Here is a 15,915-nt window from a genome sequence, read left to right as displayed (position 1 = left end):
AAGCCCTCTTCCCTCCACCTATTCCACAATCCACACCTCCCCACTTCCCTGTTGTGGTATTGCCAAATTCTGCTACTGCTTTCCATATCCAGGGGCCACTCCTCCGTTCTAAGAACACATGAACACAGACTGGGTCTTGTACTTCCAGCACAAGAAGATCAATTCCTGGATTCTGCATGCTGGGATATTTTTCATCTTTGGAAACTTTTTATCCTTTCCCAAGGACAGCATAAGCTATGTATCCAGATGGAGGGTGCCCTGGCTCCCTGTGTTTACTCATTAGTTCTGGAGGGGCAGTCTAGCCCCTTGTGCCCTCAATAGCCTAGGCCACAGGTTGTTGCCAACTAGACACCTGTGATTATATTTTCCCTGTTTTGACAACAGGGATTGTAATTCCTGGATAACTAATACTTCAGAGGCAGACATTACACATAATTCTTGAGGTCTTGAGGTGATACCATACATAATGACCTTTTTATAATCTGCCCAAGAGATACAACTGTATGCATAAGTGTGCCCATGAAGGGAAGGATCAATGCTATTTAATTTGATTCCTACTTTAACCACAAGAATCTCTGTCTCCTCTCCTCTCCTCTCCTCTCCTCTCCTCTCCTCTCCTCTCCTCTCCTCTCCTCTCCTCTCCTCTCCTCTCCTCTCCTCTCCTCTTCTCTTCTCTCTCTCTCTCTCTCTCTCTCTCTCTTCTGATGCAGGGTTTCTCTGTGTAGCCCCCGCTGTCCTGGATATCACTCTGTAGACCAGGCTGGCCTCGAATTCAGAAATCTGCCTGCCTCTGCCTCCCAAGTGATGGGATTAAAGGCGTGTGCTACCTCTGCCTGGACTGAACAGAACTATTTAAAGTAGGGGCTCCCAGACATCAGGACTCAGATCACCTTGAAACAGCATTTAACTCCTCAGTCCAAAGCACAGAGCCCAAGATTCCTAAGTGTGGAGGTAAATATAAACACACAAAACAGAAGCACATGTATGTACATGTAGAAGCAAACAGACTCATAGACTGGCACACACAAATTAGGCGAAAAGGACAGAGAGCCAGAGAATGAAAAATAAAGACAGAGACAGAACCAGAGAGCATAGGATGAGATTCAGAAGAAGTGTATGCAACATTACTGTCTCAGAGTATCCTGGATTTCACAGATCCCTGAATTTCAAAGAGTAGAGAGGAATATAAACATTCAAAAATTCATTCCCAGGAGATAACACAATCATGTGCACCCCCCACACATGTACACACAAAAAACAGACATGTATATACATGAGAGGGAGAAAATTACACACAGTCACAGAATGAGAGAGAGTGAATCTGAGATAGAAGCAGAGAGAACACAATGATATGCAGAATAAATACAACATTACAGTCTCAGAGTATAAGACACACAGAAAAAGAGGAACAGGCAGAGCCTCAGGCGTCTAGTCAAGAACTGAGATGAACAATGTGGGACTAGCCCCAGCCTTCTGCATCAAGCAGTTTCCAGCACTCAGTCACCTACCAGTCCAGTACAAACACTCACAGCAAACTCTCAGCTCCTAAAACCTCACAAAAGCACCTCCTTTCAAGGGCTTTCAAAATGCTTTCTGGGCACTCACTCTCCATTTCCTGTATTCCTGAATCTTTACTCAGACCACAAGTCCCACTTTTGACCTGGAGGATGCAGAAGACTCTATTTCCCATCTTACTCCTGTGAAAACTGCAGGTTCTGCCTCTCCTCTAATAAGGGTTTAGGGACATGATGTTTTGCCCAGGGATATCATGAAAATACATCTTCCTATGATTCACCATCTTAAAAAGACAAGTGTGGCATTTTGGACTCCATACAAACACCACGGCATTTGGAGGGGTGCATACCTCTTGTTCATGGCTCCCTCTGTGACATAGATCAAGAGATCTCTCAGCTCATTTCTCTCTTGGGTAACGAGCTGCAGCTCTCTGGTCAGCCTCTCCTCTTCCTCCTTGGCCTGCTTCTTGCTCAGGACAGTTGCAGGGGATGATGTCTGCCTGCCAGCCCCTATAGGTAAAAGAACACAAGTGAACTTAAATGTTGGGAATGCATAGAATGTAGACAGTCTACTCTGAGGCCTATCAAGTAGACCACAGGCCTAGAACCCAGTGACACCACACAGAGTTTCGTCCAGGCTTTAGATGCATCCTCAGTGGACCTCAGTTCTCTCATCACTCTATAGAGACTAGGAGATGTAAGCAGCCAGGTGTGTCCTCTGTCTCTCTATGTATTCTTATGATGACCACAGAGATGGCTTCTCCTGGCTTATTAACAAATACACAGAGTGCAACTTGTCCTCAGAGTCCTCAGTTCTGTGGTTTCTCAAGTCACATGATGAATTCATGATGTTCAGATCTCCTACCCTGTTATTCTTGGCCCAGGACATGGCCTTAAAATGTCCTGCATGGGGAGAACATGGCTAACACACTGACCAATTATTTCCTCTACTGAAACACCAAACACTCCAGCAGTGGCCAGAGGGTGGAGTCTCTGTCTGGGTGTAGTTACAGTACAATAATAATACCTGCTACTCACAACCAATGATACGCTAAGGGGAACTTTGAGGGAGAGGAGGTCAGAGTAGTTCTGAGAAGAAGAGGTGATGGCCAGGGGGCACAACTCTCTTCCTTGTACTACTGTCAGAGAGAAATTGAAGCTAAAAGAAGCATGGTAGTGAAGGCATTGATGCCCTGCCCTAAATTGGTGTAGGTTAGATCTTCTGTGACTCCTGATGGTCTCATTCTGTCCCCAAGGAACAACCACAATACCCAGTGAAAGAGAAATATTGGAGTTGACACCATTACAGTTTTGATCTTGCCATCTCCTGCTTTAAGAGTTGAAAAAATAATGTTCTGATATCCTTGATGTTCAAGAGTTGTGAAAATCCTGGAATCTCTTTTGCTTTCAAGAAGCTTCAATTCCTTTGTCGCTTTGCTAGAAAGTCCAGCTCAGGCCACCCTGGCGGAAAGCTCAATATCCACTTCCCAGTACTTACTCCACATTCTCCAAGACCACCTCCTTTGTCCTTTATTACTCTCAGATGAAAGGCCAGCTTCCTTCCTCCTCTCTCTTATCTCTCTCACATCCACATTGGTTCTCCAAAAAAGTTTTCTGATTCGGGCAAACATGTCTATCAATGTATGCTCTAGACACTGACTGAGAAACCACAGGGCTTGTGCTGTTGCTACAACACTGGTGACATCACAGCTCATGCCAAGAACTCTCTAGGAGACAATAGAATGTCCAAGAAGGGACTGCTGATGTCATGGGTTACAGCCTTCTGCTCCCTGCTAATTTACTTCCTTTACTTAACAGGAAGCTGAGGTTCCTTTTCCTGGAGACTCTCCTGGGGCATAGCCATTGAGCCCATCATCCTTACAAAGCCAGGGTTTGCTCTAGGCTTGATTGACATAACCTCAGGAATCCCTGTGCATTTAACTGAGGGTTTTCTTTTCAAACCCTTCTCAGAAATGTATCATCCTACCTCACATTTCCCTCAATCAGCAATATGAGACATTAACATCTCAGATTATCTACTGAGATATCACTCAAGTTTTTTTTTAATTTTTTTATTCGATATAATTTATTTACATTTCAAATGATTTCCCCTTTTCTAGCCCCCCACTCCCCGAAAGTTCCATAAGCCCCCTTCTCTTCCCCTGTCCTCTCACCCACCCCTTCCCACTTCCCCGTTATGGTTTTGCCTAATACTGCTTCACTGAGTCTTTCCAGAACCAGGGGCCACTCCTCCTTTCTTCTTGTACCTCATTTGATGTGTGGATTATGTTTTGGGTATTCCAGTTTTCTAGGTTAATATCCACTTATTAGTGAGTGCATACCATGATTCATCTTTTGATTCTGGGTTACCTCACTTAGTATGATGTTCTCTAGTTCCATCCATTTGCCTAAGAATTTCATGAATGGATGCAAAAAATGTGGTATATCTACACAATGGAGTACTATTCAGCCATTAGAAACAATGAATTCATGAAATTCTTTCACTCAAGTTTTAATATGCAGTCAAAACGTTTCCTGTCTTATGTACAGGTGCATGAAATCACATCCAGAGCCTGCAGGGCAAATCAATATGTGGATGAATGTTAGGGGCTACACTCATGAAGTCTTCTTCTTAGCATTTGAAGTTGCCTCAAGATGTCTTAGCAGAGAAAGAGTTGCACACATCATAGTGTTGGCAAGAGTCTGGAAATCAGTTGGCAGAGGAAATTAAAAAAACACTTTTCTTGTTCTTTTCCCCCCATAAATTCCATAAGCCCTCTTCCCTCCACCCATTCCCTAACCAACCCCATCCCACCCCTCTGTACAGGTAATCCCCTACATTTCTTCATCAAGGCTTTCCAGGACCATGGCCCTCTCCTTCCTTATCCTTGGGAATCATTTGATATGTGAATGTGTCTTGGAATTCAGAGCTTCTGAGCTATTTAATATATACTTATCAGTGACAGCATTTCATGTCTTAGGATGATATTTTCCAATTCCATCCATTTGCCTAAGAATTTCATGAATTTATTGTTTTTAACTGTGAGTAGTATTCCATTGTGTAAATATACCACATTGTTTGTATCCATTCCTACATATAGGGACATCTGGGTTCTTTCCAGCTTCTGGCTATTATAAATAAGGCTGCTATATACATAGTGAAGCATGTGTCCTTATTGCATGCCAGAGAATTCTCTGGGTATATGCCCAGGAGTGGTATAACAGTGTCCTCTGGAAGTATCATGCCCAGTTTTCTGAGGAACAGCCAGACTGATTTCCAAAGTGGTTGTACCAGCTTGCAATCCCACCAGCAGTGGAGGAGTGTTCCTCTTTCTTCACATCCTCACCAACACCTCCTGTCTCCTGAGTTTTTAACTTTAGCCATTCTGAGTGGTGTGAGGTGAAATCTCAGGGTCGTTTGGATTTGCATTTCCCAAAGGACTAATAATGTTGAACATTTAAGGTGCTTCTCAGCCATTCAAAATTCTTCAGGTGAAAATTCTTTGTTTAGCTCTGTACCCCATTTTTAATAGGATTATTTGGCTCTCTGGAGTCTAACTTCTTGAGTTCTTTGTATATATTGAATATTAGCCCTCTCTCAGATATAGGTTTGGTGAAGATCTTTTCCCAATTGTTGGTTGCCATTTTCTCCAATTGACAGTGTCATTTGCCTTACAGAAACTTTGTAATTTTATGAGGCCCCATTTGTCAATTCTTCATCTTAGAGCATAAGCTATTGGTGTTCTGTTTAGGATTATTTTCCCCTGTGCCCATGTGCTCATTGCTCTTCCCCAGTTTCTTTTCTATTAATTTCAGTGTGTCTGGTTTTATTGGAGGTCCTTGATCCACGTGGAGTTGAGCTTAGTATAAAGAGATAAGAATGGATCATTTTGCATTCCCCTGCATGCTGACTTCCAGATGAACCAGCACCATTTGCTGAAAAGGCTACCCTTTTTCCACTTGATGGCTTTAGCATTTTGGGGGAATATCAAGTGACTGTAGGTGTGTGGGTTCATTTCTGGGACTTCAGTTCTATTCCGTTTATCTACCTGCCTGTCACTGTACCAATACCATGCAGCTTTTAACACTATTTCTCTGTAGTACTGCTTGGGGTCTGGGAGACTGTTTACCACAGAAGGTCTTTAACTGTGGAGAATAGTTACATTCTCTCTACAAGTGTTTCTTGCTGGAAAGTAGGAGAAGTACAAATGATCTTCCACATTCGTGAAAAAGGGAGTATAAATGAGGACTGGGACACCAGCAATGTCTCCTGGCCTTTGTATGCTTAGACCGGGTTCACAGGGAATGTGGAGTGACAATTTTGCATCACCTGCATGGACAGAGCGAGGTAGAATGGGCACTGAGAAGGCTGTGCAACACAGCTCTAGCACCTCCATTCAGGTAGAAAACACAATTTCTTTTCTGTGTCCAGGAGCCATTGCTGAGGCCACAGAACTTGTGGAAACATAGTAAGGTAACACAAATACATTTTTCTAATGATAAATTTTTTTTCATGAGGTTTGCCCCATAACATAACTGTAGCATATTTATCACACAGCAGACATCAATTTCATACTGTTACTGTAATATACCTCCTAGTCATGGATATAAATCAAAAGAAGAACATCGTAATTTGAACAGGGTCATCATGACCATGTTATGTTCTTTATGTTGTGAGGTTTGTTAATCTTATGAAATTCTACATCTATATGCTTTCCATAGAACCCATCAAATTCAAGGCCAGTATATAATATTATGTCTAAAATAACTTGAGTCAAGGTCCTCATAGGGTAGCATTTCCAGTACTTTTGCATGAGCTCTTTGTAGTTTATACACAAAGCTGTAGCTGAGAAATATCTAGTGCAGTTTTGATCTGTTGTCCTGATTGGTCAAACTTGTGGTGTGCCTTAGATAAACCATCCATGTATAACCGAATTCCATGTTTCTGTTGTTTGTTGGGTAACCCCTGAACATAAACCCTTCCATGCTGCAGCACTTAGGACAATGAGCCAAGGACAGGAATGGTAACATCGTGGGATAAATTATGTGAGAAGAGGGATGGATAGTTTATCCCTTGTGATAATGATCAGGGGTGAACTTGGTGCTTTTTTGGTTCCTATTGGCCTTGTGCAACAGCTTCAAAAGCCCAGTTCTGGTCTTCCTTTGGATCATTGTGTCCTCATGAATATGCACTCAGACATGCCTAGAAACCAGCAGAAGAATTGATAGAGAGTTTGATTTCTGTAGTGGAGGGAACATTGCTAACTTATGTTGCAGGATATTTGTTCACACTGTAAACCCCAAGATTGTGTTATTTACTGAAAAGAAAAAATATTTGTGTAGCTCAGCCCTAGCACAGACCTTTAACCAAGAGCTTTCTGTTTACTGTACTTTCTTGTTCTGTGACTCAGCCCTAGCACACACCTGTGTTGCAAACCAAAAGAAGCTCAACTCCAGGTCAAGAGGCAGAGCAAGTAAGCAGTTGGAAGAGAATGAACATAAATAAAGAAGGAGGAAGAACTAGGAAGTTTTCTAAGTTGAATGATGTTTAAGACAGTGTAGCAAGGGATAAAGAATGCTCTCCCTCTGGAAATCATCAAACTCAGGGCCAAAATCAATCAAGTATAAACAAAGAGAACCATACAAAAAATCAACAAAACCAGGAGCTGGTTCTTTGAGAAAATCAACAAGATAGATAAACCCTTAGCCAGACTGACCAAAGGGCACATAGAAAGTATCCAAATTAACAAACTTACAAATGAAAAGGGAGATATAACAACGGAAACTGAGGAAATCCAAAAAAATCATCAGATCCTACTACAAGAGCCTGTACTCAACACAACTGGAGAATCTGGAGGAAATGGACAATTTCCTTGACAGATACCAAATACCAAAATTAAATCAGGACCAACTAGACCATCTAAACAGTCCCATAAAGCCTAAAGAAATAGAAGGAGTCATAGAAAGTCTTCCAACCAAAAAAAGCACAGGACCAGACGGTTTCAGTGCAGAATTCTACCAGACCTTCAAAGAAGAGTTAACACCAATACTCTTCAAACTATTCCACAAAATAGAAACAGAAGGAACACTACCCAATTCCTTCTACGAAGCCACAATTACGCTGATACCAAAGCCACACAAAGATCCAACAAAGAAAGAGAACTTCAGACCAATTTCCCTTATGAACATCGATGCAAAAATACTCAATAAAATTCTTGCCAACCGAATCGAAGAACACACCAAAACGATCATCCACCATGATCAAGTAGGCTTTATCCCGGGAATGCAGGGTTGGTTCAATATACGGAAATCCATCAATACAATCCACTACATAAACAAACATAAGGAACAAAACCACATGGTCATTTCATTGGATGCTGAAAAAGCATTTGACAAAATTCAGCATCCGTTCATGCTTAAAGTCTTGGAGAGAACAGGAATTCAAGGCCCATACCTAAACATAGTAAAAGCAATATACAGCAAACCAGTAGCCAGCATCAAACTAAATGGAGAGAAACTTGAAGCAATCCCACTGAAATCAGGGACCAGACAAGGCTGCCCCATTTCTCCTTATCTTTTCAATATTGTACTTGAGGTACTAGCTCGGGCAATTCGACAACATAAGGAGGTCAAAGGGATACAAATTGGAAATGAAGAAGTCAAACTATCATTATTTGCAGACGACATGATAGTCTACCTAAGTGACCCAAAATACTCCACTAGAGAGCTCCTACAGCTGATAAACAACTTCAGCAAAGTGGCAGGTTATAAAATCAACTCAAGCAAATCAGTGGCCTTCCTATACTCAAAGGATAAGCAGGCTGAGAAAGAAATTAGGGAAATGATCCCCTTCACAATAGCCACAAACTGTATAAAGTATCTTGGGGTGACTCTTATCAAACATGTGAAAGAACTGTATGACAAGAACTTCAAGACTCTTAAGAAGGAAATGGAAGAAGACCTCCCATTCTCATGGATCCGTAGAATCAATATAGTTAAAATGGCCATTTTACCAAAAGCAATATACAGATTCAATGCAATACCCATCAAAATCCCAACTCAATTCTTCACAGAGTTAGAAAGAGCAATTATCAAATTCATCTGGAACAACAAAAAACCCAGGATAGCTAAAACTATTCTCAGCAACAAAAGAAAATCTGGGGGAATCAGTATCCCTGACCTCAAGCAATACTACAGAGCAATAGTGTTAAAAACTGCATGGTATTGGTACAGTGACAGGCAGGAGGATCAATGGAACAGGATTGAAGATCCAGAAATGAACCCACACACCTATGGCCACTTGATCCTTGACAAAGAGGCTGAAAACATCCAATGGAAAAAAAGATAGCCTTTTCAACAAATGGTGCTCGTTCAACTGGAGGTCAGCATGCAGAAGAATGCGAATTGATCCATCCTTGTCTCCTTGTACTAAGCTCAAATCCAAATGGATCAAGGACCTCCACATAAAGCCAGACACTCTGAAGCTAATAGAAAAGAAACTGGGGAAGACCCTTGAGGACATCGGTACAGGGAGAAAGTTTCTGAACAGAACACCAATAGCGTATGCTCTAAGAGCAAGAATTGACAAATGGGACCTCATAAGGTTACAGAGTTTCTGTAAGGCAACGGACACCATCAAGAGGACAGATCGGCAACCAACAAATTGGGAAAAGATCTTCACCAATCCTACATCAGATATAGGACTAATATCCAATTTATATAGAGAACTCAAGAAGTTAGACTCCAGAAAACCGAACAACCCTATTAAAAAAAATGGGGTACAGAGTTAAACAAAGAATTCTCACCTGAAGAACTTCAGATGGCGGAGAAGCATCTTAAAAAATGCTCAACTTCATTAGTCATTAGGGAAATGCAAATCAAAACAACCCTAAGATTTCATTTTATACCAGTCAGAATGGCTAAGATTAAAAATTCAGGAGACAGCAGGTGTTGGAGAGGGTGTGGAGAAAGAGGAACACTCCTCCACTGCTGGTGGGGTTGCAAATTGGTATGACCACTCTGGAAATCAGTCTGGCGGTTCCTCTGAAAACTGGGCACCTCAATTCCAGAAGATCCTGCTATACCACTCCTGGGCATATACCCAGAGGATTCCCCACCATGTAATAAGGATACATGCTCTACTATGTTCATAGCAGCCCTATTTATAATTGCGAGATGCTGGAAAGAACCCAGGTATCCCTCAACAGAAGAGTGGATGCAAAAAATGTGGTATATCTACACAATGGAGTACTATTCAGCCATTAGAAACAATGAATTCATGAAATTCTTAGGCAAATGGATGGAGCTAGAGAACATCATACTAAGTGAGGTAACCCAGACTCAAAAGGTGAATCATGGTATGCACTCACTAATAAGTGGTTATTAACCTAGAAAACTGGAATACCCAAAACATAATCCACACATCAAATGAGATACAAGAAGAAACGAGGAGTGGGCCCTGGTTCTGGAAAGACTCAGTGAAACAGTATTCGGCAAAACCAGAATGGGGAAGTGGGAAGAGGTGGGAGGGAGGACAGGGGAAGAGAAGGGGGCTTACAGGAATTTCGGGGAGTGGGGGGGGCTAGAAAAGGGGAAATCATTTGAAATGTAAATAAATTATATCGAATAAAAGGGGTGGGAGGGAGGACAGGGGAAGAGAAGGGGGCTTACGGGACTTTCGGGGAGTGGGGGGGCTAGAAAAGGGGAAATCACTTGAAATGTAAATAAATTATATCGAATAAAAAAATTAAAAAAAAAAGAAGCAGGGAGAACTAGGAAGTTTTCTAAGTTGACTGATGTTTAAGACAGTGTGGGGAGGGATAAAGAATGCTCTCCCTCTGGGAGGTCAGGGGAGTAGGAAGGTCAGCTGGGTGCTTTCCCTGTCTCTTTGAGTTGGCAGGTTTTCACCACAGCATCTGGCTCCTATGTCTTCATTGTTAAAGTTTAATGGCTGGCATATGTGTATTGTTTTAAATTTATTTATAAATTATTCATTGCAATACATCTCAAATGATAAGCCACTTCCTGGATAACCCACACAGACCCCTCAAATCTCATTTTTCCTCTCACCCTCCCCTTTGCCTGAATGAGGGTGCTTCCCTACCCACCTACTCTCTCCTGCCCTACTGCTTCTGCATCCCACTATACTGGGGGATCAAACCTCCACAGGATAAAGTGCCTCCCCTCCTATTGCTGTCAGGCAAGACCATCATCTGCTACAATTTATCTGCATCTATAGATCCCTCCCTGTACCTTGCTCAGTTTGCTGACTAGCTTCTGGGAGCAATGGTAGACCCTGCCAGCAGATGTTGTTCTTCCTGCAGGGTTGCGATTCCCCTCTGTTCCTCCAGATTTTCTGCAAACTCACCCACTAGGATCCCTGAGCTCAGTCTACTGACTGGCTCCAATTGTCAGATGCTGGGCAGACCTTCCAAGGAGCCATGCTTGAGGATTCTGTCAGCAAGGGGTTCTTGACCAGAGCAACAGTGTCTGTTTTGGTGTCTGCAGACATGATGGATTCCCAGGTAGGGAAGTCCCTGAATGACCCTTCCCTCAGTCTCTGCTCCATTTGTTTTTCCTGTTCTTCCTTTGCTCAGGAACATTTATGGGTGAAAACCTGTAAGGGGGTGAGTGGCACGCTCCCTTAATGGAGGTGGTGACACGTGGATTCATGGGAGCCTTACCTGTCCACTGGAGGTGGTCTCTACCGGTTCTATCTCCCCCTTCTCTATGCACTTTGGCTAAAGTCATCCCTTTCAGGCTCAGGGAGTTTTTCCTTTCCCAGAGGGAAAACTCATATAGCGATCCCCAGTTCATCCTCCCCCCTAAATATTTTGCTTCAATTTCCTGACCTTCTCCATTACATGATACTGCTCCCTTATTTCCTCCCCCTCCTCTCTCCCTCCACCACCCATGATCATCCTGTTCCCCCTCAGCACAGGACTGGAGCATCCATACCCTCCTCTCCCTTCCTTATAAGCTCCATATGGGCTGTGGGCTGTATTATGGGCATTGTGAAATTTAGGGCACATATCCATTATCAGTAAACACATATCATGTGTGCTCCCTTTTTTGTGTGGATTACTTCAGTCAAGATGAACATTTCCAGTTCCATCCATTGACCTGTGAATTGTATCAAGTCATTGTTTTTAATTTGTGAGTAGTACTCCATATGTAACCACATTTTCTACATCCATTCTTCTGTTGAGGGACATCTAGGTTCTATCCAGCTTCTGGGTATAATAAATAAGGCTGCTATGAAGAGAGTGGAGCATGTGCTCTTGTTATATGTTGGAATATTTTGGGGGCATATGCCCAGTAGTGGTATAGCTGGGCCTTCCGGTAAAACTATTCCCCTTTTCTTAGAAACTCCCAGATCAATTTCCAAAGTGGTTTTACCAGCTTGCAGTCCCATAAGCAATGGAAGAGAATTTCCTTTTACCCACAACCTGGCCAACATCTGCTGTCACCTGCATTTTTGATCTTAGCCATTGTGATTTGTGTGAGATGGAATCTCAATGTTGTTTTAATTTGCATTTCTCTGTGGATGACTTAGGATGTTGAACATTTCTTTAAATACTTCCAGCCATTCATTCGAGATTTCTTCGTTGAGATTCTCTGTTTAGTTCTGTACTCCAGTTTTTTTCTATTTTTTTATTTGATATATTTTTTATTTAAATTTCCAATGGTTTCCTCTTTTCTAGCCCCCCACATACCCGAAAGTCTCATAAGCCCCCTTCTCTCCCCCTGTCCTCCCACCCACCCCTTCCCACTTCCCCGTTCTGGTTTTGCCCTATACTGCTTCATTGAGTCTTTCCAGAACAAGGGGCCTCTCCTCCATTCTTCTTGTGCCTCATTTGATGTTTGGATTATGTTTTGGGTATTCCAGTTTTCTAGGTTAATATCCACTTATTAGTAAGTGCATACCATGATTCATCTTTTGCGTCTGGGTTACCTCACTTAGTATGATGTTCTCCAGCTCTATCCATTTACCTACGAATTTCATGAATTCATTGTTTCTAATGGCTGAATAGTACTCCATTGTGTATATATACCACATTTTTTGCATCTACTCTTCTACCCTTGAGGACATCGGTAGAGGGAGAAAGTTTCTGAACAGAACACCAATAGCGTATGCTCTAAGAGCAAGAATTGACAAATGGGACCTCATAAAATTACAAAGTTTCTGTAAGGCAATGGACACTATCAAAAGGACAAATCGGCAACCAACAAATTGGGAAAAGATCTTCACCAATCCTACATCAGATAGAGGGCTAATATCCAATATATATAAAGAACTCAAGAAGTTAGACTCCAGAAAACCAAACAACACTATTAAAAAATGGGGTACAGAGTTAAAGAATTTTCACCTGTAGAACTTCAGATGGTGGAGAAACATCTTAAAAAATGCTCAACTTCATTAGTCATTAGGGGAACGCAAATCAAAACAACCCTGAGATTTCACCTTACACCAGTCAGAATGGCTAAGATTAAAAATGCAGGAGACAGCAGGTGTTGGCGAGGATGTGGAGAAAGAGGAACACTTCTTCACTGGTGGTGGGGTTGCAAATTGCTACAATGATTTTGGAAATCAGTCTGGCTGTTCCTCCGAAAACTGGGCACCTCACTTCCAGAAAATCCAGCTATGCCACTCCTTGGCATATACCCAAAAGATTCCCCAGTATGTAATAAGGATACATGCTCCACTATGTTCATAGCAGCCCTATTTATAATTGTACTCCAGTTTTTAATAGGGTTTTTTGGTCTTTTGGAGTCTAACTTCTTGATAGTATATTTTAGCTATGAGCCCTCTAACAGATGTGTGGTTAGTAAAGATCTTTTTCAATTGTTAGTTTACCATATTGTCCTGTTGAAAATGTCCTCTGCTTATAGAAGCCTTGCAGCTTTATGAGCTTCCATTTGTTGATAGTTGATCTTAAAACATAAGGTATGGATAATCTGTTCTAGAATTTTGCCCTGTGTTCAGGTTTGCGAAGCTCTTCCCAACTTTCTCCCCTATTAGATTCAACATATCTGATTTTATGTGGATGTACTTGATCCTCTTGGACTTGAGTTTTGTATAAGGAGAAAGGAATGGATCAATTAGCATTCTTCTACATGCTGACTGCCAGTTGAACCAGCACCATATGTTGAAAATGCTGCCTTTTTCCACTGGATGGGCTTAACTTCTTTGTCAAAGATCAAGTGACCACAGATGTGTGGATTCATTCCTGGGTCTTCAATTCTATTCCACTGATCTACCTGAGTGTCCCCATACCAATACCATTTAGATTTTTATGTTGATTCAGCCAGAATTTCTTTTATTGTTGAGAGAATTTGTTGCTATATTGGTTGTTTTTGTTATTCCAAATGAATTTGACAATTGCTCTTTCTAATTCCATTGTGTTGGAATTTTGATGGTAATTGCATTCAATCTTTAGACTGCAAGATTTTTAGATGGCCATTTTTACTCTGTTAATCATGCTGATCCATGAGCTTTGGAGATTTTTTCCATCTTCTGTGTTCTGTTTCTTACTTTAGGGATTTGAAGTTCTAGTCATATAGAAGATTTTTTCACTTGCTTGGTTAGACTCACAGCAAGATATTTTATAGAATTTGTGACTATTGTGAGGGGTCTTGTTTCCCTTACATCATTCCCAGCCTATTTGTACTTTGAGTAGAGTATAAATAGGATACTGATTTATTCTGTTAATTTTATATCTAGCTACTTTGCTGATCATGTTTTTCAGTGGTAGGACCTTCGTGGTTGAAGTTTTTGGGTCAATTATGTATACTATCATATCATCTGAAAATAATGTTGTTTTGACTTCTTCCTTTCCAATAGGTATCATTTTGACTTCCTTTTGTTTTCTTATTTTTCTAAGTAGAACTTCGAGTACTATTTTTCATAGGTAGGTCCTTGTCTTTCAACAGGATTGCTTTGAGTTTCTCTGCATTTAGTTTGATATTAACTATTGTTTTGCTATATGGTGCTTTTCTTATATTTAGGTATAAAGCTTGAATTCCTGATCTCTCTGATAATTTTAACATCAATGGGTTTTGTCTTTTGTCCAGTAATTTTTCAGGATGTAATGGGATGTTCATGTAGTTATCATCTTTGAGTTTGTTTATAGAGTGGACGACAGTGATCGAATTCCATACTTTGAAAAATCTCTGTATTCCTGGATAAAACCTACTTAATCATGGTGATTTAACATATTTTTGGGTTCAGTTTGCAAGTATTTAATTGAATATATTTGAGGTGATATTTATAAGGTAATTTGGTCTGAAGTTCTCTTTCGTTGTTGTTTTTATGATTTAGCTATCAATATACTTGTGAGTGCATAGATAGATCTGAGTAGTCTTTCTGTTTCTATTTTATGAAAGACTTTGAGATATATTGTTATTAGATCTTCTTTGAGACCTGATAGAATCCTGCCCTAAATGTATCTGGCCCTTGGCTTTTCTTGCTTTGGAGAGTTCTAATGACTGCTTCTATTTCCCTAGAAGTTATGGGGTTATTTAGTTGGTCTATCTGATTCTGATTTTGCTTTAGTCCCTGATATATGTCTAGAAAAATCATCTATTTTTATCTATATTTTCCAATTTTGTTAAATATATTATTTTGTAGTAGCATCTGATTTTTTTCAATGTCTTCACTTTCTGTTGTTTCTGTTTCTGTTGTTATGTACTGTTGTTTCTTCTGTTTCTGTTTCTGTTGTTATGTCATGATTTTTTCAATTTGGATACAGTCTCTGTGCCTTCTGGTTAGACTTGGTAAGTGATTATCTATCTTGTCAATTTTCTCAAAGAACCAACTCCTAGTTTTGATGATTTTTTTTGTCTAGTTCTCTTTGCTTCTACTTGATTGATTTCAGCCCTGAGTGTGATGATTTCCTACCGTCTACTATTAATCTATGAATATTCTTCTTTTTCTTCAAGAGCTTTCAGAAGAGCAGTTGAGCTCCTAGTGTTAGATTTCTCCAATTTCTTTATGAATGCACTCAGGACTATGAGATTTCCTCTTAGCAAGCACTGCTTTCATTGTGTCCCATAAGTTTGGATATGCTGTATCTTCATTTTTATTAAACTTTAAAAAATCTTTAATTTATTTCTTTATTTCTTCCCTGATCAGTTCTCATTGAGTAGGAAGTTGTTCAGCTTCACTGTGCATGTTGTTCTTGTTCCTTTTGTTTTTGAAGACTTGTCTGAATCTGTGGTGGTTCAATAGAATGCATGGAATTAATTCAATGTTCTTGTATCTGTTGAGGTTTGTTTTGTGTCCGTCTACATTTTCAGGCAAAGTGTTCTTTAGATATCTGTTAAATCCATTGGCTTTATAACTTCTTTTAATTTCATTGTGTCTCTTGTTTCTGTTTCCATGATCTGTCCATTGGTGAGA

This window comes from Apodemus sylvaticus, chromosome 2 (assembly GCF_947179515.1).
Source record: "Apodemus sylvaticus chromosome 2, mApoSyl1.1, whole genome shotgun sequence".
Classification (NCBI taxonomy): domain Eukaryota; kingdom Metazoa; phylum Chordata; class Mammalia; order Rodentia; family Muridae; genus Apodemus; species Apodemus sylvaticus.
This window is presented reverse-complemented; position numbering follows the sequence as displayed.